The sequence below is a fragment of the Chionomys nivalis genome, chromosome 24 (assembly GCF_950005125.1).
Source record: "Chionomys nivalis chromosome 24, mChiNiv1.1, whole genome shotgun sequence".
Taxonomy (NCBI): domain Eukaryota; kingdom Metazoa; phylum Chordata; class Mammalia; order Rodentia; family Cricetidae; genus Chionomys; species Chionomys nivalis.
The window spans coordinates 1,742,476-1,768,127 of NC_080109.1; the positions used below are offsets into that span (position 1 = coordinate 1,742,476).

A 25,652-nucleotide genomic window follows, 5' to 3' on the forward strand; every position below is an offset into this window, starting at 1 on the left:
CATGCATGCGCATGCGCATCTCTCTCTCTCTCTCTCTCTCTCTCTCTCTCTCTGTGTGTGTGTGTGTGTGTGTGTGTGTGTGTGTGTGTATCATGGCATTCATGCAGAGGTCAGAAGACAACTTGTAGGGGATGGAGCTTTTCTTCTACCACGTAGGTTCCAGACATTGAATTCAAGTCATAAAATTTGGTGAAAAATGACTTAATCTACTGAGTCATCTTGCCAGTCTGCACTTGGAAAGGTTTTGGGTGTGCATAAACATCCACGAGACTAGCACCACAATCAAGACACCGAACATACCCAGCAGTCCCTGGAACTTCTGCACCTTTGTAATCTCAGATCTGCCTTCCAAAAATGATCCTGTAATGATTTTAGTTAGCATATGAAGTAGTAAGTTCAAGGTGACATTGGCACACATACACGTCACTAGACTTGGTTCTTGTTCACTCCCCCACTCTCCTCCAAGCGGTCCTACAGCTTCCCTGTCGTGTGTTTCCCATCATCTTCTCTTGTTGCCCCTCCTCTCACCCTTTAGACCTTTCTCCCTTCTCAGGGTGCCTTTCTGCTTTCAGACCACATATACATATTTGTCATATATACACACACATGTATAGAGAGAGTTATCGTTTCCAAATAGGAGAGGAAATAAGAGGTATTTGCTGTTTCTGAGTCTGGTTTATTCTGCCTCACAGTGATATCCAGATTCATCCATTTCCCGAAAACTTCAGGATCTCATTCTCCTCTATGGCTGAGTGAAATTCCCTTGTACAATGAACCATGTTTCTGCATTCATCTGTTGATGGGCCTCTCGGCTGACCCCGTATCTTGGCTGTCATGAGTAGAGCAGCAGTGAAATGCTTGGCGGTTTTGGACCAGCGGTTCTCACTTGGTTTTGACACAATCCAGATACTCTCTGAGTCCTCATTCTATCTACCGGCATCCAAGGGGGCCAGCATCAGACGCTCTCCCGACCCTGCTCACTGACTTAGCTTCTCCATGGGATTGGCTGAGCCCTAGTCCTGCCTGCTTGATAACAGATACGTTTAACTTTTCTTACACGTGATCATTTTGCAGATGGTGCTTCTCTTTGGGTGACTATTGCAAGTTTGCCAATAATAACTTGCATTTATCTGACAGTTGTTATGCACCAGAAGTCTGTCATATGTAAAATATATAATTACATGCAGTTGTCACACTGATCACACGAAGAAGGGCTTCGTTTCTCCACGTTGCCCTTAAGGAATGGCATGGTGACTGACTTTCTAAAATCAAGATGTACGGTGTCTGTATGTTCCGCTATAGCAGTTTAGCCTTCACAGATGCTGTTCTTCTGAAGTTCGCTGTGTCTCTCATCACAGACCCTCCTTGTTCAGTAGACTGTACTTGAGATAAAGTACGGTTCTCCAGATTCAAAGTGCCTCACAACTTGCTATTATTCTCTATTGATCTTGTTTCCAGTAGACAAGTAATTTTAGCTATTTCATAGGCAGTCTGTATTTCAAATAAATATATTGCTTAACCGCTGTAAAAGCCTCCTGATATGGCTGATTTCCAAGCTGATCACAGAGATACCGGTGTTTGCCTTGGCAGGGGATGGGAAGGCGGGATAACTCCTAGGGGGGTGATGCTCAGAGTTGGTTCTCCCATTCGGAATTTATTTATGTCAGACTTGAGTCCGTGGAACATTTGATATGGTTTTAGCATTTTCTTCCTGTGAAAGGTAATTTTCTGGGTAATATATATATATATATATATATATATATATATATATATATATAATACTGTAGACTTGACTAGGGTTTTTTTTTTTTCAATAGAAACAAAAATGTTACCTAAAGTCAAAGTATATTTTAACCCCAAATGTAAGGCAGTGTAGATGAAGCATTAAAGATTTGGGAAAGGGAGTTGACAACGCCATAACATATTCCTTTCAAGATGTGTGAGGCTCCTGTATTCAGAGCATCACATGGTAAGACTTCAGTGAAAGTGGGTGCATATTTGCAGAGCCCCTGCACCTGCCTCACCTCTAGGGAGTGACCAACCTGCTTCTGAGTGGTTCTTCCCCACCAGGCTCCCTCATTAGCCCTGCCTGAGGCTCTGCCCATCTTCAGAGAGCTCCTTCCTCCAAGCCAGCATCTGTAGAGACCATGGGTTTGTGTAGCTTTTCCAAGACAAGCTCCTTTTCACACCTATTCATTCCTTCAACAAATGTTTATTGAGTACTTCCTATATTTTAGATGCATAGGGTACGATAGTAAACTCAATAGAAGAGAAGTCATGAAAATTATATTGGAGTAAAGAGGCAGGCAGACAACAAAACGAAACAATAAATATATATGGTATCCCATGTGCTGATAAGCAGAGGGGGAAAATAAAGAAGAGATGTGCTAGGAAGTGTGTGTGTGTGTGTGTGTGTGTATTTTCAGAACACAGTGCTTAAAACTAGAGCTGATGGGACTGTGGATGTAGCTCACTTGGTGGAGTGGTTGCCTAGCAGTCAGGAGACCCGGCCTTTCAGTTCCAGCACACCTGAACCCTAGTACTTGCAAGGTGGAAGGCAGAAGGATCAGAAGTTCAAGGTCAACCTTGCCTGCATAATGAGTTTGAGGACAGGTTGGACTACTTGAAACTATCTCTAAAAATTAATTTTAAAAAATCAAACAAACTAGAGCATATGTGCTTTTCTTTTCTCTTTCTGGGATGCAAGAGCAAAGGAGAACCAAAAGAGGCAGACAGGCTGGAGGAGGAGCACCAGGTGTGTCCTCTGATGGCTCCTGCTGGGAGCCCAAGTGCAAATGACCTCCACACCCCACAGAACTGCTTCCTGATTGGCCACAAGAGCCGAGGTGCTTGGATACTCTATACAAGGGAGGAATTTGCAGGTTTCTACACCCCTCAGGGTATCAACTTCAAAACTGTGGGTTGTCCTTGTGTGGGCATCAGGCATATCCTGTGGCATCCGCTACTTGGCACATGTAGAGTCGCCTGAGGTATGAGGCAGGAGGCATATGGTGTGCCATGTAGGAAGGTTCTGCCAGGTTGTGTCTACAAAACCCTGGTGGGAGCTCCCATGGAGTCAATGTTCCATGTCAACTGGAGCAGAAGAGGCAAGGATTCTGGAAACAGGAGAAACAATGAGAATTGGGGATGCTGCAGATAAAGTATATGATACTGATGCAGAGACAGGGGAGGGAACCCATCAAAATGATATTTAAACATAGGTCAGAAGCAGCGTGATTGTCTGAAGGGTGAACGTTTGGGGCAGAAAGAACAAGATCAAGCAGGGTCTAATGAAAGCACACACAGCGTGTTCAAGGGGTGGGGTGGGGGGATGCTAGGACAGGGGCGGGGTGTGAAGGTGAAGGAGGGTGGAAGGAGAGGACGGTAGCCAAGCTGCTGGTGGCCAGTTCGTGTGGGGTTGCAGGCTGCAGGAGGAAGTGTTGTTGTACCACAGGTGCCGTGAACAGGGTAGGTGGTAGACAGGGACAGTTCTGGCAGATGTTCGGTATGACCCAAATGACATTCAGAAGGCTCACTTTGAATTTCTGTATGGAGAAGACGCTAAGGAGGCTAGAACCAAGTGAGGAGACCATAACATGACTTCTTGGTGGTCAGGTGAGAGAGCCTGGGGACCTGCCTCCAAAGGTGGAGGTGGAGCATGAGAAATGGCTGTCTAATGGATGCTCTCTGCTGGCAGAACACCAAAAGGATCACCATCACGCCTGGAGAGACAGGGCATGGGAAGAAACAAGGTCAAAGAGGCTTCCATGACAGTTGTTCGGAACAACTAGAGGAGAGAACTTGAAGTGAGGAGGACCATGGGAAGAAAGTTTCCAGGCGGATCCGTTGCTGCTCATCCTTGGACACCAGCCCATGAGGTACCAAGTGGGTTGGGGGGTAGAGACATATGGACTAGAGACGGAGCTTGGGGGTCACCAGCACGATGACCACAGTTGAAGCTACAAGCCCGGATGTGAGGTGGGAAAGCAAGAGAGGTGGAAGGTTGGGGTTAGGAGGTTCTCAGAATAGAAAAGACAAAGGGGAATAGCGTTGAAGAACAACTTACCAGACCGATGGGGAGAAGCAAGGGAAGACGGAATCCTAGGTGCAAGTCAGGATGCTTCCCAAGTTTGCTAATCATAAAATAGACATGCTAAAGTTTGAATCGCAAGTGTCTCACCACAGCCTGGAGCTATCGAGAGATGGTAGAAACTTGAAGGGGTGGAGCCTAATGCAAAACTTGTAGATGCCCCACAGGGGATTGCGGCGCTAGGGTCTCTTCCCTTTCCATGTATATTCATATGTGGGCATGTATGCATGAATGTATGTGTCTTGGTCCTCAGGCAAGTGCTTTTCGAATTTAATTTGGGACGCTTGTCTGGGATAGCTTCCAGAGTGGATTTCAGCTGATCCTGTCTCAACCTCTTGAGTGCTGAGGTTACTGATATGGATACCATAACTGCCTAAACTTTCATTTTTCTTAGTTACCTATGTCAGGGCACCTGTAAAAGTTGGCCCTAGGCTGAGTTTCCTTAACTGCAAAACAGCAGCAATAATGTTTTTCTTTAACAGTAGTTTTTAGGCGATTTCACAAAAAAACTTCATAAAGAAAGAGTCCTGTATGTCGTGCCAGCCATGTCTGTGATTGTTCTCTCTCTCTCTCTCTCCCTTTTTCTTTGCCCTTTCGTTTCTCAGTCTTTAATTGTCCCCTTCCAATCTACCTTTCTTTTTTTTCTTTCTATGGAGGAAGCAGCTGTTTTATGTCAGCATTTTGCTTGGGAAAACCCTGCCTTCTCTGTGTGTAAGGAGATATTAACCGTGGGCTTTATTCTTTCTGACTTTTGAGTTTTGGCCACGGATCCAAAGGCAGGGAACAGTGGATTCCAGATCTACCATCAAACATTAACCAAGATACCTGAAGCAAAATTGATGGCCTTTAGCCCTGGGCTCACTTTGAGATATTTAAGAAATTCTGAAAAAACTCACAGGGGCAGAATTTCCTTGAAAAACACTCTCAGGCACTGGCACATTTCTTGCAAAGCCAAGTGAGAATGACTTCAAGGGACCTCTCAGAGACTGGCCATGAGTCTCCGGGATATTTTGGAGTTTCTGGAAGCTGGTTTCTCACACCTGTCCAAAAATCTAATGGCTGGAACTTAGCTGAACAGCTGAGCAGGGTTAGTGTAGGAAAAGGCTTGACAAAAAGCTGAGGACTCAGGACTATGTTCTTCCGAGAACAAAGTGTAAGGAATCTCACAGAGCACTGGACAGAGGTTTTACTGGGATGGTAAAACAGTACCAGCTGTGGGCCAGCGGTCATCAGATGCATGGTGGTCATAAGAGCAACATGAGAAGGTATTGCTCAAGTCAGAAACAAGACTCTCCTAGATGGGGACTTCAGAGTTAGACGTCCTAGGTTCAAACCCCCGCTTTGCCACATCCTAACTATGGGTCACGAGGTAGGATCTCGTAAGTGTGCTAGTCCTCCACTCCCATGCAATGTAAGTTCAGGCATAGGGAATAGATTTACTAGACAAAGCACAGTCGTGCAGTTCTCTGCAATGTTTTATTCTCCTCCTTTCTGCCACGGGCTCAAATCTGCAGTGAGCTGGAGGGAATGTTCAGAGGAAGTTGCCTTTCTGCAGAAAAGATTCTTAGGCTCCATCTTCCTCTACACCTGCCCCCAGCTAAGCGTTCACTGCAAGGCACACTCAAGTGAGGGAATGGAGAAGCTTTAAACAAATACTCAAGAATTAAGTACGAGGAGGTGGATAAGACCCTGGAATGATCCAGCTTGTAGCTGTCAGTATCTGGTGTGCTGGAACACATGGGAGAGAGACTATAAAAACAGTCTGAGATATCACTGAGGTAGAAAGGACCAAGGCCACTGGAGCTTGAAGGAGCAACTGACCATGTCCAATAAACTAAGGGAACAAATACAAGCTTAAGGATCGCCTTGGAGCTAGCTTTGTTAGTAATTGCTTCCAGTTCTTCCCAGAGGCCTTTGGGACAGAGGCATTCCCTTTAACCTTTTCACTGCCAAGACTTGAAAAACAATGGTGTTATGTCTGGGGCTAGTCCCTTCTCTTTGATGACATGAAATGCTGGGCTTTGCTGTTGGGGCCACAAAAGTCCTAACACCCACAGATCACTAAGGAAACCAGGAATTTGAAACACACAGGGAGAGACCTCTTCTCAATGGAGGAGATGATAAAATGCTTGCTTTCCTACCCAGGTGGCTGGAAGTGGATTTTGTTAATGATCTGGTAACCATTTTGCTGTCTGTGGAGGCAGACCTCACCCAAATTCTCCAGAATGATTATCCTAGACTCTCCCCTTCCTAGGACATTACCCAACCTTAGGGGACATGTCCCACGCACTGTATGACCCGCTGACCTCTATGGTATTGGTCAGAGACCACACTAGATTCCAGACAGAACACCCTCAGGGCCACATGTAAGGAGTTTCTATGTAGTCACACTTTAAGCTTTATTGGACAACTGGAACTGGAATAATTATGGGAATTATTGTTGCCTGGAAAACTTTTTCCAAATTCTGTTATGTTTCAATGTGCCTACAATAAACCTTCTGGCATTAGACTCCCCAAAGTCTGATCCGGGTTGACGAAGTCAATCTGAACCTTGCCTGGATACCTGCAGGGAGCCTCTCATCTTGTTACTTCTCTGTGAGAAACCTGGGTGTGTTCTGAGATGGTGTAGGGTGGGAAGTGTGAACCTTCATCCGAGTCATCCTCAGAGAAACCTTAAGAGCCTTTCTGCCAGTTTTGATTTTTGCATCGTGTAGTTTTTCTTTATTGTGACACCAACCCCCCCCCCACACCACGAGAGAATCATCTTAAAAAGAGGGAAGGGCGATGCTGGCTCATAGCTGTGGACGGAGGTTGTCCCACTGTCTGCACTTGAGATGGAGGGAGCACGCAGCAAAGAGAGCAGCTCACCATTTGACACCTCAAAAACAAAGAGAGATGGGAGAGGGCCAGAGTCCAAATGCCCCTTCAAGGGTGTATCCCCTAAAGCCTGACTACCTTCTTCAAGGCCCCATCTCTTAAAGGTTCCACCCTTTCCTCGTTGCCTCAGGCTAGAGACAAGATTTTTAACAACATAGGCCACTGGGCAACATTTGCCCTGTAAACTGTAGCAGATTAGGAAAAATATTACTGAGTTATTCTGCCAATTACTGAAATATTTCTCTGTTTTCCTCAGAGTCCTTATCATTCTTTATTCTTGGGTGATTTTCTAATGTCATTGATTATGAGTTTGGGGACCCTGTTTCTACAACTAAGCCTCCAGTGTTTGAAATGTCCAGCGGAAATCTGAAGCTGCCCCTGAAGTACATACAAGCCTCCCTTTGCTAACTGTTCACGTATTTCTGTTCAGCAAATAGCAGCTACCAGCTGTGATTAAAATATGGAGCCAGTGCTTTTGGACTGACAAGGGGGGCAGTCTTCCTGCAGGACAGATGGCACCTTCAGCATGACTCAGACTGGCCGTCTAAGCCCGTGTGGCCTTGGATGTGTGCCTAAGGTCAAGGGTCCAGTGTACATGCAAGCAGGCATAAGGCCAGCACAACAGATGGAGGCGGATGGGGATAGCCGACCAGCCACGTGGGGCCTGAAGAGTCCTTACCTAGGGAGTGATGGCGGCGTTCACTCCCTCCCCCAAAGATGTCCCAGGACTTAGACACAGAGATGATGGCTTGTCACAGGAAGGAGACATTGAAAGGGCACTCTCTTCCTGTCCCCGGTTAGATGCCCTCAGATGTGGTATCAAGCAAGCAAAAGACTCTTGGACTTTAACTGGATTGGCCAGAAAGCCTGGGTTGGGTCAGACAATGGAGGCTTTCCTAATTTAAGAGCCTCCCCCTTCTGGCCACATCCTAAGGGTGGAAGGTGGTCTCAGCCACATGCCTTTCTCTTCTGTGTAGTCCTTGGTGGTCTGCTGGAAGGAGAACAGTGGGTGCGGCAAGGCAGCCTTCATCATAAAAGAAATGCATTTTCAGGTCTCCCCCTGCTTCTGTGGCAGCATTTTCTTCCTTGTTCTCAGCACGGCTTTGTGCCATAAAGTCCTGTATATTGTATAGCCAGAGTTGTCTCTGTGTGTCAGCTGCCTTGGCCAGGTATCAATCACCCTGTTGTCTGCCAATCAAGTTTCTGTTGCTATAACAAATGCCCAAAGTAAATGAACCTAAAATGGAAAAAGGTGTATTTTGGCTCACTTCTTTGGAGGCTTCCATCCATGATGATGCGTCCTCATTCTGGAACATGTGGTCAGACAGCATGTCATGGGTGGAGCATGTGGTGAGGGAGGCTGCCTGCAGCCTGACATCTGGGAAGAAGAGAGGTCAGAGCTAGGGCCCTTCAAAGGCACCTGCACCAACCTTATTTCCTCCAAGTATGCAGCAGTTCCTCAAGATTCTGTTAACTAATAATGTAATAGGCAGGAGGCTAAGACTTTCAGCACATGGGCCTTTAGGATACTCTTATCTAGGCCTCAGCACATCACAGATAGGAAGGATTGAGACACTGTGTGTCTATCTTCAGGTCTAAAGTTATGTTTGTTCAACCAGCAGCGCTATTGTCTGGCCAAGACGGCTGGAAATGATGAACTTCCAGTATGCATGAAGGAGCAATAAGGACATCAGAACCATTCTAGGGAGACTGAGAAGCAATCTTGAGGCTTTGTAGATAGGGAGGAAAGAGAAAGGGATGGAGCAGACATGATCAGGGCAGACTCTGGATGGAAAATATCATGTACCATAACACATACTCATTCTTCCTCACTCCAGGTGACAGCAAAGGAAAACAAGAAAGCAGGAGGAGGGAATTGACAGTTGTATTTTTTTCAGATTCGCTTCTACTCTGACCTGTGTATCTGAGCTTCAAGGCATGGCCTCCTCCTCAGAGAAGGTGTCTTTCAATGGTATGCACTCTCTGTTAGGATGAGCAAAGAACCTACGTGTGGCAGACTGGGCGAGCAGTTGGCTCCCAACCTCCAGGCAGCTATAAAATGCGTGTGGACGGAGAGAGTCTCAAGCCCCACTCAGGACTGAGCTCTTAGCCTCCTTCCTTGGTTTCTCTTTAGAAATTACTGAGCAAACCTCATCATTTGCTGGATGTTATGCTTCGCACCTTATAGCTGTGAACTCATTTAGTTCTCATAGCAACCCCTCTGACGCGGGTACCATTATCACCCGCATCCCACAAGGCCACCGTTACTCCAGAGCCCACATCCCTGCCCTGTAGACTGGTCAAGTCTTACCTACAAGGCGTTGTTTCTACTCTGCAGCTACAACCACCCAGCAATTCACATCTCCTTGGCAAGGCTTGGTGAGGGGCTGACTAGGGTAAGGATTTTGTGATTCTCTTTCCCTCCCAGGGGGTACCCCAAAGCATGGTACCTACTTTGCACTTAGTGAATGTGTTTTTCAACCACAGCTCCTAGCCTCCGCCAGTTGGACCGCTCTGTTCTCCATGGTACAAGTTGTAGAATAAACAGTTTGGGCTTTTTGTTTTGCATCCCAGCTGCTGCTCAGGCCGTTTGCCACACTCCAGGGTCTTGGTACCCTGGCCTCCTCCTGACTGTTTATTGCTGCAAGAAGCGTCTCTAGAACTGCCAGCTAGGTGTGACCAACCTCTCTTGGGTCTGTTTGTTCCACCACATGTAGTCACCCACTGCAAAAAGTGGTGCCCTTAAAGGTACCTCCTCCCCCAAGACTTCTCTCCTCTGCCCTGGGAAGTTGCCTAGCAACCTCCCTCTTCCTTCTCTCCCCCACGCGCTTGTGCAGCTCCGTTCTCATTTCCATCACTCAGGCACCCACCCCCGACTTCTCTTCAGTGCCATTAAGCTGCACGTCTCTGCTTCAGGAGCCCACTATCCAGCTTCCACAGGCTGCATGAGAAAACAAGCCTACGCTGAAGCACCCTTTCTTTCCCTTCTCTCCGACGGTTCTGGGAGACTCTTCACACCACCCTTTCAGTCTGAACCTCCAGAGCAAACCACCAAAGAAGGAGGCAGAAGCAAAAGGCAAACCAAGGCAAAGCACAAAGAAACAAAAATCACCAAAAACAAATGAAATTTCCTAAGGTGTTTACCCAGACATCAGATAGCTCTTTTTATCCCCACCCGTGGAGAGTAGTCTATATTATGCTATTATAGGCTGGGTAAGTGATGGCCTCAGGAGCAGTATTACAGTATTATTACTTATTCTGGAGCCATGGCAGAGCTTTCTTCTCTTATCCACTTCATGGTCTGGAAGAAATGAAGTCCCTCTCTTGTCTTGAAGGTCATTCAACAAGGTCATGATACTTTAGGGTATGTCTGCCACCATTTGATTGCTATTGACTAACAGACAGCAGGTAGTTCCTTGCTAAGTCTGCCTCTGCCACGCACCACGCCCCCGTGTCTGCGCTCTGTGCACTATTACCCAGTTACCGAGCTTCGGGCAAGGGGCTGGAGGTTAAAATACACAGACACACACAGACAGAGACAGCGACATGGGTCATCCTTGAATTCCCCAAGAATGTCTCCTTTATTGTGTTCAGGGGCAGATTATATAGAGATAGCCACACACCAGTCAAACCCACCAGAAACCACTCTCCTGCCATCAGAAACTCCTGAAGGTTTCATGCTCAGAGCAGCTGTAGGCACTCAGATCAGGGGATTACAAGAAATTCAGGATCTGGGGTCTCACTGCTCCCAACACGCCTCCTCACAGAGAAAGATGGTCTTTTAGGGAAACCCCTTCTTGACATCAGTCAAGACAGCTATTTGGCTTAGCCCTGACTTTTCAACAGCAAAAATTCACTTCTCTGCCCTGAATTTAGATCTAATTGTATCTGTTCAACCAGAACTTCATAGACATCTCCCCTTGTGTGGTCCCTTTGTGCCTGAGAAGTTCTTTTATGACTCAGGATATACATAGCCATAAAATAGGCACATGAATCAGATATTTGCCACAGGTAAGTCATAAAGAAATTTATTTTAAAACAATTATTTGAGGGTCCTGGAGAGAGAACTTTTGGTAAAGTGTCTGCCTTACAAATCAGAGGACCTGTATTGGATCCCGAGAAGCCACATAAAAAAAACCTGTACGTGGTGGCACCTGTTTGTAATCATAGCTCCGAGGAGGAAGAGACAGATGCTGGGGGCTCACTAGCCAGCCTGCCTCATCGATTTGACGAGTCCTAGCAGGTCAGTGAGAGACCTTATCTCAAAAAATGTGGAAAGCACCTGTGGAACCTCAGCTGAGATTGATCTCTGACTTCTAGATACATGCACGTGTGTGCACACAAGCTTCTACTTATGCACGCATGTGAGCACACACATACACACAACACAATCTTTTGGTATACACATAATTTAGAGTTTATTAGAAATTGAAGTAAATTTGCATGCTCCAGATATGAATTCACGTGTTTGTTTTTACATAAGAATTAACCTTGGCTGGATATTGTTACTGTGGAATGAAGAGAATATTCAACACTGATTTTCAGAATTGATCATATTTTGATGTTATGATCAAAAATGCCGAGAACAGTGCTTTGCATGAATACATAGTGCGAAATAGTAGGCACATGTTTAGGGCCTTTTCAGAAATTGCTGGGGAAGTCTTCCCAAGCCCAAATGTACTCAATAATTAAAAATATTAAACAGAAGTCAGCAACTCAAACAGCAATTTTGGAAATCAAATGTTTGAACCCGGTGCAATCCAAAGTTCTACTGATTCAATACTTGCATGCTAATACTTGCATTCTTCTGGAATGTTCAGAACATGGCATATACGGTAAAACACTAACTCATGACATACGATGCAGGTTTCAGATGACATTTGTGTCTTTGTGGCACTTTCAGGGAAAAATGTGTGTGTGGTGTGTTGAGAACCAAGGCCGCAGTGAAGTCATACAATGGAGCAAGAGCGAGCTCCTGCCAGAGACATCCCAGACTCAGATCAGGTTTGATTTTAAATTAATTTTTGGTCCCTGTGTTGTCAGAGCCCTTTACTGTTTCAAATTTCTTGTGGCACGCACTTTGAGTTGCACAACCCTGTGTGAGGTCATGACCCGCAGTTTAAGAATCTGAGGGCCAACGACCTGGATCAGTGGATAAGGACACTTTGCCACCAAGCCTGAGAACTTGGATTCCATCCCTGGAACCCACATAGTGGGAAAGAGAAGAAGCAGTTCCTGCAAGTTGTCCTCTGATCTCACTTGCATATTGTGCCACGTGCACACACAAAACTTAATTAGTCAATATAATAATAATAATAATAATAATAAAGCTCATAAATCTTGGCACTAGATTACTATTTAAGGAAAAAATGGAGTGTCACCATGCCCCCCCCCATCAGGAGGATGAGCTGTGCTGGAGACAGACCTGTATTTTACCAAGACACAGTCCATAACCCTCTACCTTCCCCAAGGTGACAAGTGGCAAGTAGGAAAACAGAATTCAAAGAAACGAAATTATTGTCATTTTCTTCAGTGCTGTGTTCCTCCGCTTTCAGAGTCCCTCTGAGATGTTCAGCCCCGTGTGGCCTCAAGCTAGACTTCCAACTCTCTTCAGAGTCTTTGGAGAGATGAAAGGTGACTGGGGACAGCACAGCTGTGCACTCCTCTGACTCGTGACAAAGGGGAGGGGGTGTTAGCCTCTCTGGGGACCGCTTCATGGATGGCTGTTTTGGTGTGCACCACGCAATCTGCACAACCAAGCTGGAAAAGCTCTGGATCTTTCAAATCTCGGTCGTTTTCACTCACCACTTCATCCTCTTTTCCTGGCTTTGAAAATTTCTACTGGACAAGGGACTTTAGACGAATTTGGAAAATCAAAATCCAAAACAAAACAAAAAAAATGTTCTCTCTAAGCTGGGCGGTGACTGTACATGCCTTTAACCCAGCACTTGGGAGACAGAGGCAGGTGATTCTCTGTGAGTTCAAGGCTAGCCTGGTCTACAGAGAGAGTTCCAGGACAGCCAGGGCTGTTACAAAGAGAAATCCTGTCTCAAAGAGAAGTCATTAAGGGGGTGCAAGTAAGAATCCATTCAGGCTTGTCTGTCCCTGGCTGTACCCAGACTCTCTGGTCCTCTTCTCCATGGCCCATGTCTAGATCTAGGTTTGACAGCAGAGATGCAGAAGCAGTAGGAGCAGCTGGACCAGGATCCAAAGAGAACCATGCAGTTTAATAATAAGAGTATTCGGCTAAATGCCTCTTCTTATTGGACTGCCTATACTGTCTTATCTCCTAGGCTCAGGAGACTGGGCTCTGCTAAAATTGCTGCCGCAATCCACACCAGGAGGACTGGAGGGCAGAGGTGAGGCTGGCAGCATGATTGTGCACACAAATTTATGCCCCTTGCAGAATTAATTCTTCATTGAGGTTTTGCATTCCTGCAGCATTTCTTTCAAGGTCCAAATGCTGAGTGTAGGAGAAACTGCTGCATGGTCCAGGACTAGAGAGTACTGTCACGTCTCTCAGGGAAAAGTTAGACATAGTATTAATATTGTTCTTTATTATTATGTAGGTACTAGATGCCAGACCCCTAGACAAATGCTCTGTGTCTCCCTGCCCTTCACCAATTTGGTCAGGCAGATGAGGAAACAGAGGTTCTTGGAGATGAAGGAACCATGGACCACTGGTGATCTTCCAGGCTTTGGAAACTGAAATCCTTCTTCCAAATGGTGTTAGCATTAACTTTAGTAATTCCTTTTGCTTGGAAACCATTCCTTCCGAAGGGAGAAAAATTCCATATGCCAGGAATAAAAAATTAGAAGACCTGCTCATTACTGACACAGGCAGCAGCCACAGCAGCAGCAGGGAGCCACACCTCCCAGTCCTTCCGAGCTCCCTGGATGCTATATTAGCATTCTCACACTCCCTCCGCAGACTCCACCTTGGAGAACAAATACCCCGTGAGTCTTTTCAAGGATGTTTCAGTGAGCCTGCCTCCCTCCATATCCCTCCCCATTTGCAGTTTTCAGGACAAACACAGCTACCAGGTGGTCTGCGGATGGAGAGGGAACATTATGGGATGGTCTCACTGGGTTACCTGCTCTGTGGTACTCAATTCCACAGGTCTGGTAGGTTCACTGCACACTGGCCTGTGGTTTGTCATCTCCATGGTTTGTCATGGCCCTGGGGAGAAGTGGGGTCAGCTACATGTTGTGATTAACCACCCGTGGGTTTTCAGAGCTCACAAAGGAATGGGAAACTGGAGAAAACAGAAGCCCGCTACTCTTTCTGAGTCATCTGGAAGCTGTCTTCCATTACAGCAGAGACATAGAACTCTCAAACTCCTATAAGAGAGCAAGCCTTCTGGGCTCAAGACACAACAGTACTGACCAATCCTATTAACACTGAATTAGACCATACAAGACAATTTATGCTTCTTCCCCAGGGGTTGCTTCACGGAACTGTGAGATTGGACATTGAGCCACCTAAGGAGTACCGCCAGATGGATTAAAGATGTGGGAGATATATATGTTTATTTATCCATCAGCATTTTTTTTTTTTTTGGCAGAGAACATCCCAGTGTTTTGATGAAGGAATACCTTGTTCTGACTCATGGAAAGGTACCATATGGTCTAACAGTGACTCTGTTACTCTTCTTGATGGAGAAGGCAGCTGGACCACTGTGGACATCAGTAGGTGAAATGTCTGTCAAGAGAGGGAAGAGGACCTGGATTCAAAGCTTGCTTTACCACTTAGGGTTCTGCACATGTCCTCTACTGATGAATTTGGTGTCTTCTCTATCACAAGAATGAGAACAGTGGTACCAGCATCTAAGCGTGTTGTTTGGTGTGTGTGTGTGTGTGTGTTTATCTGGTCTTTTGTTAGCCACAATGCCAGAGCAATCATTTCACTATTGATATTATTAATCTACTGTCACATTGTTATAAACTGAGAGATTCTATGTTGTCACCAGGGCCCTTGGCTGGCTATGTGCCCACACCAATTTTCTCATCTCTTTTGGCCAGCCCCTAAATAAGAAAATGACTTCCCAGTGCTTAAACTGGCCAAAAATTTCAATGTCATATGAAGGGTATCCATGACCAAGACCCAGAATATCTATCTGGTGCCAATACCTGAGGCTTCAGAGTGCTCAGTGTTGACTATGATGAAACTCTATGAGGTCACCAGAAGAAAATGATTACATAGTCGTGGGATTCCCAGGCACGTCTTCGCTTCCTCGGCCTCTGACCAGCTTTGCACTCGGTGGTAAGTGCTGCACTCAGCCAGGAAGCAGGAGTGGATGCAGCAATGGAGTTAGATGTGCCAAGTAGACCGAAATAGCCAACTCCCAACATCATATTGTAGACCACCAGGTCTTTCTCAGGTGAGTGCTTTGGGAAAGGACTCAGGTTGAAGGGACAGATTGCCCTCCATGTTCCTCCATCTGTGCTTTCTTCATCACCCCCCCCATGTCCTCTCCTCATTCACAGCTGCCAGATCAAGAGGAAAAAAATCACAGATGAACAGTGTGAGAAAATTTTTGGGATGGACAAGGAGAAGGCCTGATCAGGTGATCTCCATCAGAGACTGCAGAGCCACAAGGCCAAACCATGGTACAAGACAGGCTGTGGAAGCAGTTAGTGTAGTTATTGGTGACCTCCCCAGGAGAGTCCCCTGTCGCAGGAGGATGTCATAAGATGACCATTTGTTGGCCATCTACAAACAGTAGAAACCAGGGGGCTGGAGGCCGGAGGTAATGTTGGTTCTGATCAGGGTTAGGGGAAGCCTATGAAAAGAAGCGAAGACAGTGGTTCCACAAAGGGAGCTGGCAGCCACACACCAACAGGCCCACCATATCTGTGAACATGATGAGTCAGTGCTGTTGGCCACCCAGGGAAAGTTCCCATCAACAGTTCTAGTTCCTGTCACCAGGGTGCATTTGTGACCACTTTAGACGGGACCAGCCCTTGTCCACGACTTAATCTGGGTCCTTCTGAATACACTTCAGTTGTGTCTTCCGTGGACAAAGGGTATCCGAAGAGAGATGAATGTCACTTGGAGTGACACACTGGTGCTTAGGCCTTTGATGACCTATAACTCAAGTTTGTAAGAAATGCTCTTGACTCATCTGGGTCTGGTATGACAGTTATGACTGTCATAACTTGCTATCTGGGGAGGGCATTGTTCTAATATGACCCCAAGATTCTCATTCCTTGGTACAAACACCATGAACCCTCCTTTTGGGAGTGTTTGGTACATGTTGTCATGATGGACAGTGGCTCCAAGAATTTGTATTAAAGGGCAAAGCTGTTAAGTTATGGGCTTGGATCTTAAATGCCCACACGTAAAAGACTTGGTTGCCAGCCTTTGACAGTATTGGGAGGTGTGACCTAGAGGAAGGAAGAGGGCACTGGGAGTGTGATCTTGATGAGGATATTGAGGTCATTGGCTCAATTTGATATGGAATCCTGGCTCATTCCCTTCTTCTGTCTTCTGCTTTCCAGCTGCCATGATAGGCGTGATCTTGACTGGCAGCATGCTTCCACCGTGGTACTCTGTCTGGCCACAGGCCCAAGGAGATGAGGTTCAGGGTTGTGGGCTGAAACTTCTGAGACTCTGTGACAAAATCAACCTTTTTCTTTAAGATAGCACCGCAATGGAAAGCTGACTGACGGATGTTAGGATAGTCACTGTAGTTACGTGCAGTACAGAAAAAAAAGACACCATCACCCGGCAGCTGGAGAGAGGTTTCCCTGCTGCCTTAGAAGTAGGCTGCCATGTGGTCAAGTGACATCTGGGAGCTGAGACCGAACTCAGCTGACAACAGCAGGAAGCCTGCAGTTCAAGCTTTAAGGAACAACTACAGCGAACTGCATTCTGCAGCTAGAACGTGAGTTTGGAAAAGAACTCCAAGCCTGACGTGAGTCTGCAACTCTTACCAGGACCTTGATTTCAGAGTAGAGGGCTTAGCCAAAGTGTGCCTGGACTCCTGACCTGTGCACGTGGCATATACTAAACACGTGTTGCTTGAGTCACCGTGTCTATGGCAATCGGTGACACAGCAATAAAAGCTAATAGAGGGTAATTGGACGCGTCACTTGGCTTTTCTGACATCCCAGTTTTCTTTCTTTCTTTCTTTTTTTAAAAAAATTTCTGAAATAAATATTCCAACTCAATTTAGTGAGATAACCTATCTAAAGGAGTTTTATATATTGTCAACTCATTAACACCAGTGAAAACGGTTTATTAACAATATGCAATTACACAATAAATTAACATTGAGAAGAAAAACAAGGATCTAAGCCTTTGTCTTTTTTTTAAAGCATATCTAATTAATGCCTATTTTTAGACATCATACTGGTCTTCTCTACTTAATGTTCTATTTTTTTCTCCCCAGTAATCAGAGTTAGCGAAGCCCGCTGGCAGGAGACTCAGGGTGGTTCTGGGAATGGCTGTGAGATAGATTGCATTGTGTAGATTAGTCCTATTTAAGACGTGGCTGTGGGAAGACTGTCTACCATTCTGCCTCCAGTTATCTCAAGTTCTAAATCCTCTAGCTGGAGTTGCTGTTGCACTGAAAATAAGAACTGATCTAATGATGTATGGACCCAACAAATGTCAGCAGGAATTGTCAGTGTCATTGGGATGCAGTAGTCAAATGGCCTTCTGATTTTTAAGTTTCTTCAAGTGCTTGTCTGTTTGACTGGATATAAATATTGATATAATATAATATAGAGATTTTGGAGCAAAAGATAGAAAGATACTATTTTTGCAGATTAGTCATCGGAACTTAAACAATTGAATAAATAAAAACCCCATCAGAGTCTTATTAAAAAAATCCAAAAATAACCCCAAATCCTTGGAAAGTACAGCTGATTTAATGATGAGAAAGTGTATGCAAGCTACATTTACAGATCCCGAGATTATATAAGATAGAGGCACTGTTAATCAAGGCTTGCATTTGCCCGTGTATTTTTTTGTATTCAAATCACTTTAATAAGTACTACATGTTTGTTAGAGTGGCTAAGCCTGACCATGCCAAGTTGGGGAGAGGCTTGAGCCAGAAACTGTGCTCAAAGAATAAACTAGAAAGGGAGGACACTCTCCGGCGATGCCCTCTAGCTGCTCCTCTTCCCCCCCACACAATCACTTTTACATACACTAACAAAGTTTGCTTCTCAGAACAAAATTATGAAGTTATTCAGAAAAATACTGTGGTGGTTGTAAATAACTGGCCCCCATAATATGGAGTGGCATTGTTAGGAGGTATGGCTTTGGTGGAGTGGGTATGCCCTTGTTAAGGAAGTGTGTCATTGTGGGGGCGGGCTTTGAGGTTTCCTATGCTCAGGATAGCTCCCAGTATCTCAGTCAACTTCCTGTTGACTTCAAGATGTAGGACTCTCAGCTGCTCCTCCAGCACCACGTCTGTCTGTATGCCACCATGCTCCTCATCTTGTTGATAATGGACTGAACCTCTGAAACTGTAAGCAAGTCACCCCAATATAATGTTCTCCTTGTAAGAGTTGCCATGGTCATGGTGTCTCTTCACAGCCATAGGAACCCTAACTAAGACACATATTTAGTCTTTTATATGAGAGAAATTTTAAGCTCCCAGGAAAATCATGAGTTTCAAAGGGTCATCATCACACTGGTATTTGTTAGCATGGTGTTAGGGCACTCACAGGTAAGACTGCCTTGCCAACTACAGTATGGGTAGCCAGTCCTCCTGGGATCATCCTCATTAGAAAGATTCACAGTAAACCAAACACAGAAACACTGGAAAACCAAGTCATTTCCACATATAAATGTTCTTGATGAAGCAAAAACAAGTAGCAGTCACTTTACTAAATATTTTTAATATTGCGTGACAAAATGTGATGCATGATAAAGCCCTGATATTATAGGACACATTGTGGTGGTTGCCTTGGAAAATATCATTTGTGCAGTTGTTTGAGTGACAAACTGAACTTGCTACTCCCTCCCACAGAATCATCTTTACTTGAGATAAGTATTTATAAGTCATTTTTCCATAGTGATAGGCAAAGCCATACCTTCAAAGAAACCAGCTAACAGGGTTTGCTGCTAAAGGCATCTTTTGTGAAATCAAGCAGCTACTAGAATTTTTGAATATTTACTGACTGTTTCTCAGTATGTACAGCTTTGCTGATAAGCTTGTTATGACACTAATTAGTATGTTTTATTATCTCATGAAATGTGTGAATGTAGGATTGGTCTGCCTTCTAGTGAGCCAATATTTTCCAAATGACCAGTCTGATGGTATTATAAATCCACATGTCAGGGAAGGCTGTTCAGAACAGACCAATATAATTTATCATAACAATAAAGAGTTCCTAGTTGTGACTTCTCACTTATGATGTACACTGTCACTCTATCAGTGACTTTCCTCACTGTTGTGAGCACATGTACTGACAGACACGGCTTGAGGGAGGAAGGATTTATTTGGGCTCACGGTTTCATAGCGCTCAGCCCACCTTTGCAGAATGGCTCTGCAGCCGTGGGAGTGTGTGTTTGTGAGGCAGCTCTGATTGCATCCTGTAATGGAAGCAAAGAATGACTCTCCAAAACTGTCCATACCTGAACCTCTAGAAACTGCATAGACATGGTTGAGCTAAGGACCCTTAGAAGAAGCAATAACCCTGGATTCATCAGATGGGATCTTGTTTCTCGTTCATCTTGTTCCTCACAAAGGGACAGAGAGAAACAAGCAAAGCAGAATAAGTAGATGCAAGGCTGGGGACAGAAGCCACAGTGACGTGAGGAACGGACCACAGTCAAGCAATACAGGTGGCCTCTGAAAGCTGAACAAAGCAAACAACCAGACTCCTGTTAGTCAACCATGCTGGCACCTTGACCTGAGCCCAGTGGGCCCTATTTTGTATTTCTGGCCACTATGACATCTAGGTGTCTTGCACTATGACATTTAACTGCATTTACAGTTATTTGCTTCAGCACAAATGGGACACCAACACAGGTTCATCAGTGCATTCCTAAGACAGTGGAGGTGTACCAGTTCCAAAGAGTTTGAGAATCATAACTTGTAGCAACCCAAGAACAGCTTTGATGGAATCAGACGTGTTATTAATGAGTTCCCAGCTTGAAACCCAGCCCTCTCAAATCATTATAATGACCCCTTGGAGATGGCCATTGTTGAATACTTGGTTGCCAAAGGCGTCATTGTGTCAAAGTGACCCAGGGTCCTGGTACAAAAGAAGGGCTTCATAAATGAGTATACAGTAAGAGCTTAGCAAGGAAGCAGCCCCCTTGCTCCCTGTTATGTAAACAGTCCACTTACATTGATAATATGATTTATGGGGCCCTGGCTTCATGCTGGGAATGTGTAAATAACTCAGGTCTTACTACCTTTATTTCTTAAGACACTGCAAGTTAAGCCCAGTGTAGTCAAGGCACCTGTTCAAGACACAGAGCCAACGACTATCAGAGTTGGTCATTAAGTCTCCATTGGTCTCAGACCTCCATCTTTCCATCATGGCCTCTGTGGATTTGGAGGCATCTGATAGACACCAAACCGTCAGGAGGAGCTTTGGGATGGGCCCACGTGGGCACAGGGAGTGAGGAAGGGCAGGTGGGACCCACTCAGACCATCACTTCTCTGTCACCAGGTGTCCTGCCTGCTGCACTGGCAAATCTCTTCGGCGATTTATCCCAAAAGCCACTTGTTTTCTTCTGGATGAGTTTATCTCCCTGGGATTTCAAATGAAAGGAATAAATAAGTTTAACGCAAGGGAACAATGGCTGAGTCGCTTAAGCCTCGGTGGCAAGCATTATCTAATACAATTTTCCAGAAATTGTCATCATTATCGCTTGTCTTCTGGAGGTACGAGGCACTCGGAACGGAGTGTTACCATGGCGCCTGTGATCTTCCGCAATTTTTCCTTTTGTTCAGTTTTACTTGGTAAATATTTTTCTTACTTTGTCTTTGAGCTGAAATTGGATGGCAAAGAACCGGCTGGTCCTGAAGTGACCTTTTAGCAATTCCTCCACTGTTGGGTGGTTAATAAGTTAATTAAGCTTCCTGTTAATTAGCTTTATTAGTTAGTTTCGATATGGTCCTACCAAATGGCTACTACCTTGGCCAGGGATGGCTAGCCAGCCTGCCAATCAGAATGCCCGCATACTTTGCCAAGGGTCAACCTGACCCTAATGGGCAAGAAAGATCGGTATTTTGCCAGCTGCCTTTCTCAAGACAGAGGAAAGCCCCCAGATTGGGAGAACAGTTTGACGCAATCTCACGGTCCATACTTCTGGCCTTCTTAAGGTATCTCTGTTCTGTGAGGCATTGGCAGAGTGAGTCGTCTAGTCTTAATTTAAATCTGATTCCAAAAGACAGAAAGAAGAAGAAAAAAACCAGCAGACAGATTTCAAAGGACCCCGCCCCCGCCCTTTAAAGGAACATTTCTTCTTTTAGAAAAGACTGACCTCCCAACACCATATCCACCTGCCGGCATCATCAGCGCAGCCTGGGCAGGGTCAGGAGAGTGTGGTCTGGTCTCGATGGCCGGCTAATAACGCGAGAATGGCTCAGTGTCGAGGCTGCACACAGAGTGGATAATACTTGTCCGCTAATTTGGCTCTCAATAATCCGAACGTCCTAGTGTCTCTGAGACTTTTTCCACAGCCAAATTGTCTTGCCTGGTAAATATGTGCTGCATTAAGGAGACTTCATTTTACGTGTTTGGGAAAACGGCCTTGGAATCTTGGCGGCAGCACCCCTTTGAGAGGTCCTGGGCATCTGGATCGGACCCTGCCACAGGGTGTCAGCGCCGGTGCAGGGGAGCCAGACATTCTCTCTGACTCCCTTAGAGGACTTGGTGAGGCTCTCCTCAGTGCTTCAGAGAAAGAGAAATCCGAAAGGCTGGTATTTTTAGTTTCCACTCCCTCCTTGACTGTGAATAGGAACGTGATTGAGATTCCCACCAGTCTTCAAAGCAGGCTCACCTTTAAAGCAAATGCCAAGGGTTTGAAATCTCATTGGGGATGGAAGCATGTGTGCAGGAACAGAGGCAGCTTTTTAAGAAAGGAAGCCAAGCCCCGGGGCTGTCAGCAGAGTAGAGATAAGGTCTAGTTCCCCTCCCCTGCCCCACACTGCAGGAGCACAGGCAGGAGTGTCTTCCACCCTGACATGTCATGTTCCCTGCGGTGTGGATGGGGACTGGACTCTCAGCTGGCCCATATGCCTCGGGGCACATGGGGCTCTCCGGGTAATTGGAGTGCTTACAAAACCAGGTCAGTACTCGAGGAAATGACCTACAGGGTATGCTGGGATGGATTCAAGCATTTCTTGTCACTTTATGGCACCTGTGACTGGAAGGAGGCAGGGACAGGGAGGGAGGGGTAGGAATGTTGGAATCTAAAATAAAAACCACTACAGAGCTTGGAGCTGGAGGAGGAGGAGGCTGCTTTAAAAAAAAAAAAGTCCCTTTGGCTTTAAGAAGCACAGTCATAGGACCAGGCACCAACCTAACAGTAGGAGCCAAGCAGTCAAGCCAGGGTGAGTTTTTTTTTAAGCCCATCTGAGGAACCCACCTGGCTGGTTTTAACTGGAAGCCTGCTTTGTACTCTTTTGGATAGTGCTGTTTGCAAAGCCATCTGATTTTGGCCACAAAACATCCAGCAGCACCAACATCAGGAATGTTGCTTTTCTTTCTTGGGTCACAGATGGGAGAAATCATACTGTGTGGATTAACTGAAGAATCTGTAACATAGGAGCCGTTTTTAGGAATCAGCTAGAGCCCTCTCGAAATTTTAACACATGGTCTGGAGCTTTCGAATTTCCTGTCCTCAGTTCTGTGACCCTCCAGACAGACCTAGCTGATCAAACCTCAAGCTGAGAGCAAGCTTGCTGTAAACATGGCTTGCTCCTGTCCACCCTGTAGGAAATGTCAGCACCCGGCAGCGTGGGGCCGCGATAAATCTCATCCCCTTGTTCGCTCGAGCCTTATTGGTTTGGTCATCCCATTTCCTAAACTGTAGTCCCCATCTGCTTCCAATCTCCATGGTGATGGAGCGCCCAACAGGTTTTGCAACCCCCATCTCCTTCCTCCTCCTCTATTTCTTTCACTGTCTTCTCAGTAGCTGGGTCAGAACCTAAGAGACATCTGTAATCCCTGCCGCTCATCAACATGGACTCTGTAGACTCCCAATGTCACTAATCTTCCTCTAGCTCTCTGGTCTCTGTCTCTGTAACCACAGTGTGAATTCTGACAGGCATCTTCACTTCTGACAGGAATGCTATAATGGCTTCCACATTGTTATTCCTTCTCCTGTCCCATTAGGCAGTGCTTACTCCTTGGATCTTACCTCATGCTGATGTTCTCTGCAGAGATGAGCTGCTGCTATTGAAGCAATCCATTAGCATGGTAGCAGCACCCCCTTCTCATCTGTCTTAGCCTTTCCCTCCTGAGTGTTTGCTGCCCCAACCTAGGGATGACAGATTGCACTAGGTGGTAACTCTGGGCCAGTTAAGGGTGGCAGCCAAGACAAATGCTCCCAATGCAGTGGTGACTACCTCAAGAATACACCTTAAGACCCTTCTTCTGCCAGGCCACTCATCTGTAGGGGGAAAAAAAGACCCTTTGACAGGTGATCATAAAATGGCAAGCCCAGGCACTTTTTGTGTGCCTGGGAAGATGCAGAACTCAGTCCAAGAGGGACAGTGGCATTAGAATATAGGGACTGTAGATCAGAATATAGATGTGGTGTGTGACCAAGGGAATAAGAACCCAAGGTGGACTTAAATTATATTGAATGAGCACATTTAGGCATCTAAGTTTCTTAATAAAGAAAAAAATAGAGAGAGCTTCAAGCTGCATGCTTTATTCCATAAGATACTTGGTGGCTGGTTCATTTTTTTTCAGCTAGTTAATTCCCACATGACAGGAGTGTTACACACCTCACAGATCCGGTTACTTAGCTGGTGTGTATTGGAGTATTTTATGGTGTTTTTGCAAGCACGGAGATTGCTTTCTGGAGAGAAGCCCACTCCCTTGAGAGTTGCTCTCAGCACTCAGACTGTTTGCCCTGGGAAAGAATCATCAGGGGCATAACAGCAGGAAGGGTGCTCTCCAGCTGAAGAGAAGCGAGAAGGGAGGAGTGAGGCATCCTTGCCCCAGGCGACCCATTCTCCTGACCACTGGTGTGGGTCTGCAATCGTCTGGAGGGCGTTCTCATTTTCCATTTGCCAGCACCCCCATCTCTCCAGTGATGGATTCAGCTCTTATTTCTCACATGGACTCTTAGAGTCACCTGGGATCTAGCAAGAAAGATCTAAAAAACAGAGTGATGTATGGATTTCTTAGTCTTCAATTCTGTCTCAAGAGGAGATGATCTTTGGGGTTGGCCAGGAGCACTGTTCCCCTTCTCTTTGAAGAATTGGTCCTTTCTTTTATTCCCACTCTGAGCTGTGTGTTCCCCCCATAAAGTCAACTATCTGCATCTCCCACTATGGCAGTTTGAGTTGATATGCCCCCTACAGGCTCACGTGTCTGAACATTTGGCCCCAGCTGGTAGGGCTGTTTTGGAAAACTGGGCACGCTGAGGAGGTAGAACTTGGCTAGAAAAAGTGGATGCTTGGGGAGGTTGTGCATGTGTGGACCATTAGGCTTTGTAGCCCAGTCCCTCTTCCTGCTCTTTCTCTGCTTCTTGACCATAGACCCCGACTCTGCCACCACCATCCCTTCGCCATTACGCACACCCTTCACACTGTGAGATAAACGACATACTTCCTCTAGGCATTTGTCACAGCAAGACAAAAGTGACCAACGCACCCACAAAATTTCTCTGTTGAAACTGACACCCAAGATAATGACACTAGGAGTGGGACCTCTGGGAAGTGATGAGGTGCGAGTACTGTCTTAGTTAAGTTTCTTTTTATTGTGATAAAATGTTCTGCCAAGGGGCTGGAGAGACCAGGATAGTTGTTAAGAGCATTGGCTGCTCTTCCAGAGGACCTGGGTTCAATTCCCAGCATCTACATGGCAGCTCACACCTGTGCACAACTCCAGTTCCAATCAACCCAATGCCCTCTTCTGACTTCTGCAGGCACCAGGCACAGACATATATGTGAACAAACTATTCATAGACATAAAATGAATTAATCTAAAACTAAATAATACTCTGAGAAAAGCTACATAAGAGGGAAATGGCTCTCCCTATTTCACAGTCCAAGGGTATAACCCACCTTGGTGACAAGATTGGTAGCAGGAGCTGGAGGCAGCCTGTCACTTCTGCAGCCTGGGAGCAGAGATGAATGTCTGTGCTCTGTGCACTTTCTCCTTTCCATGCAGTGTAGGATCCCAGCCCAGGGCATCGTGCCACTCACAGTGGACAGACCTTCCCACTTCAGTTAAGATGCCCTCCCACCCACATGCCCAGAGGCCCATCTCTGGATGAGATTCTAGACTTAGTAAATTGACAGTTGAGATCCACTGCTACAAAAGCTTGCCCTGAGAATCTGAATCTCTCTTCAAAGGGCCGCAGGAAATCACTGCTTATTAAAAACTGACCCCCGTGAAATGCCCACCATTCTGGCACCAAAAGTCTTTGACCACGGACTTCCCAGCCTCCAGAACTGTGAGAAAAACATCCCAGCAGTTTCTGAATCCAAGGTGCTGTCTTCAAAGTCCCCACTGTGTGTGGAATGAGGAAGCA

At 45.8% G+C, this 25,652-nt stretch overlaps 1 long non-coding RNA gene across 9 annotated transcripts; it reads left to right on the forward strand.

The window, feature by feature from the left end:
- The first annotated feature begins 3,369 nt into the window (after nt 1–3,369).
- LOC130865892 (uncharacterized) lies at nt 3,370–17,239 on the forward strand. Of its 9 annotated transcripts, none has more exons than XR_009056285.1 (4): nt 3,370–3,615; nt 3,698–11,971; nt 12,523–12,601; nt 13,261–17,239. It is a non-coding gene; the product is annotated as an uncharacterized LOC130865892 (long non-coding RNA). The 9 variants fall into 9 exon arrangements; XR_009056286.1 differs by having other exon boundaries at nt 3,698–11,210; nt 11,871–11,971; nt 12,523–17,239; XR_009056287.1 differs by having other exon boundaries at nt 3,698–15,577; nt 16,469–17,239.
- The last annotated feature ends 8,413 nt before the right edge of the window (nt 17,240–25,652 follow it).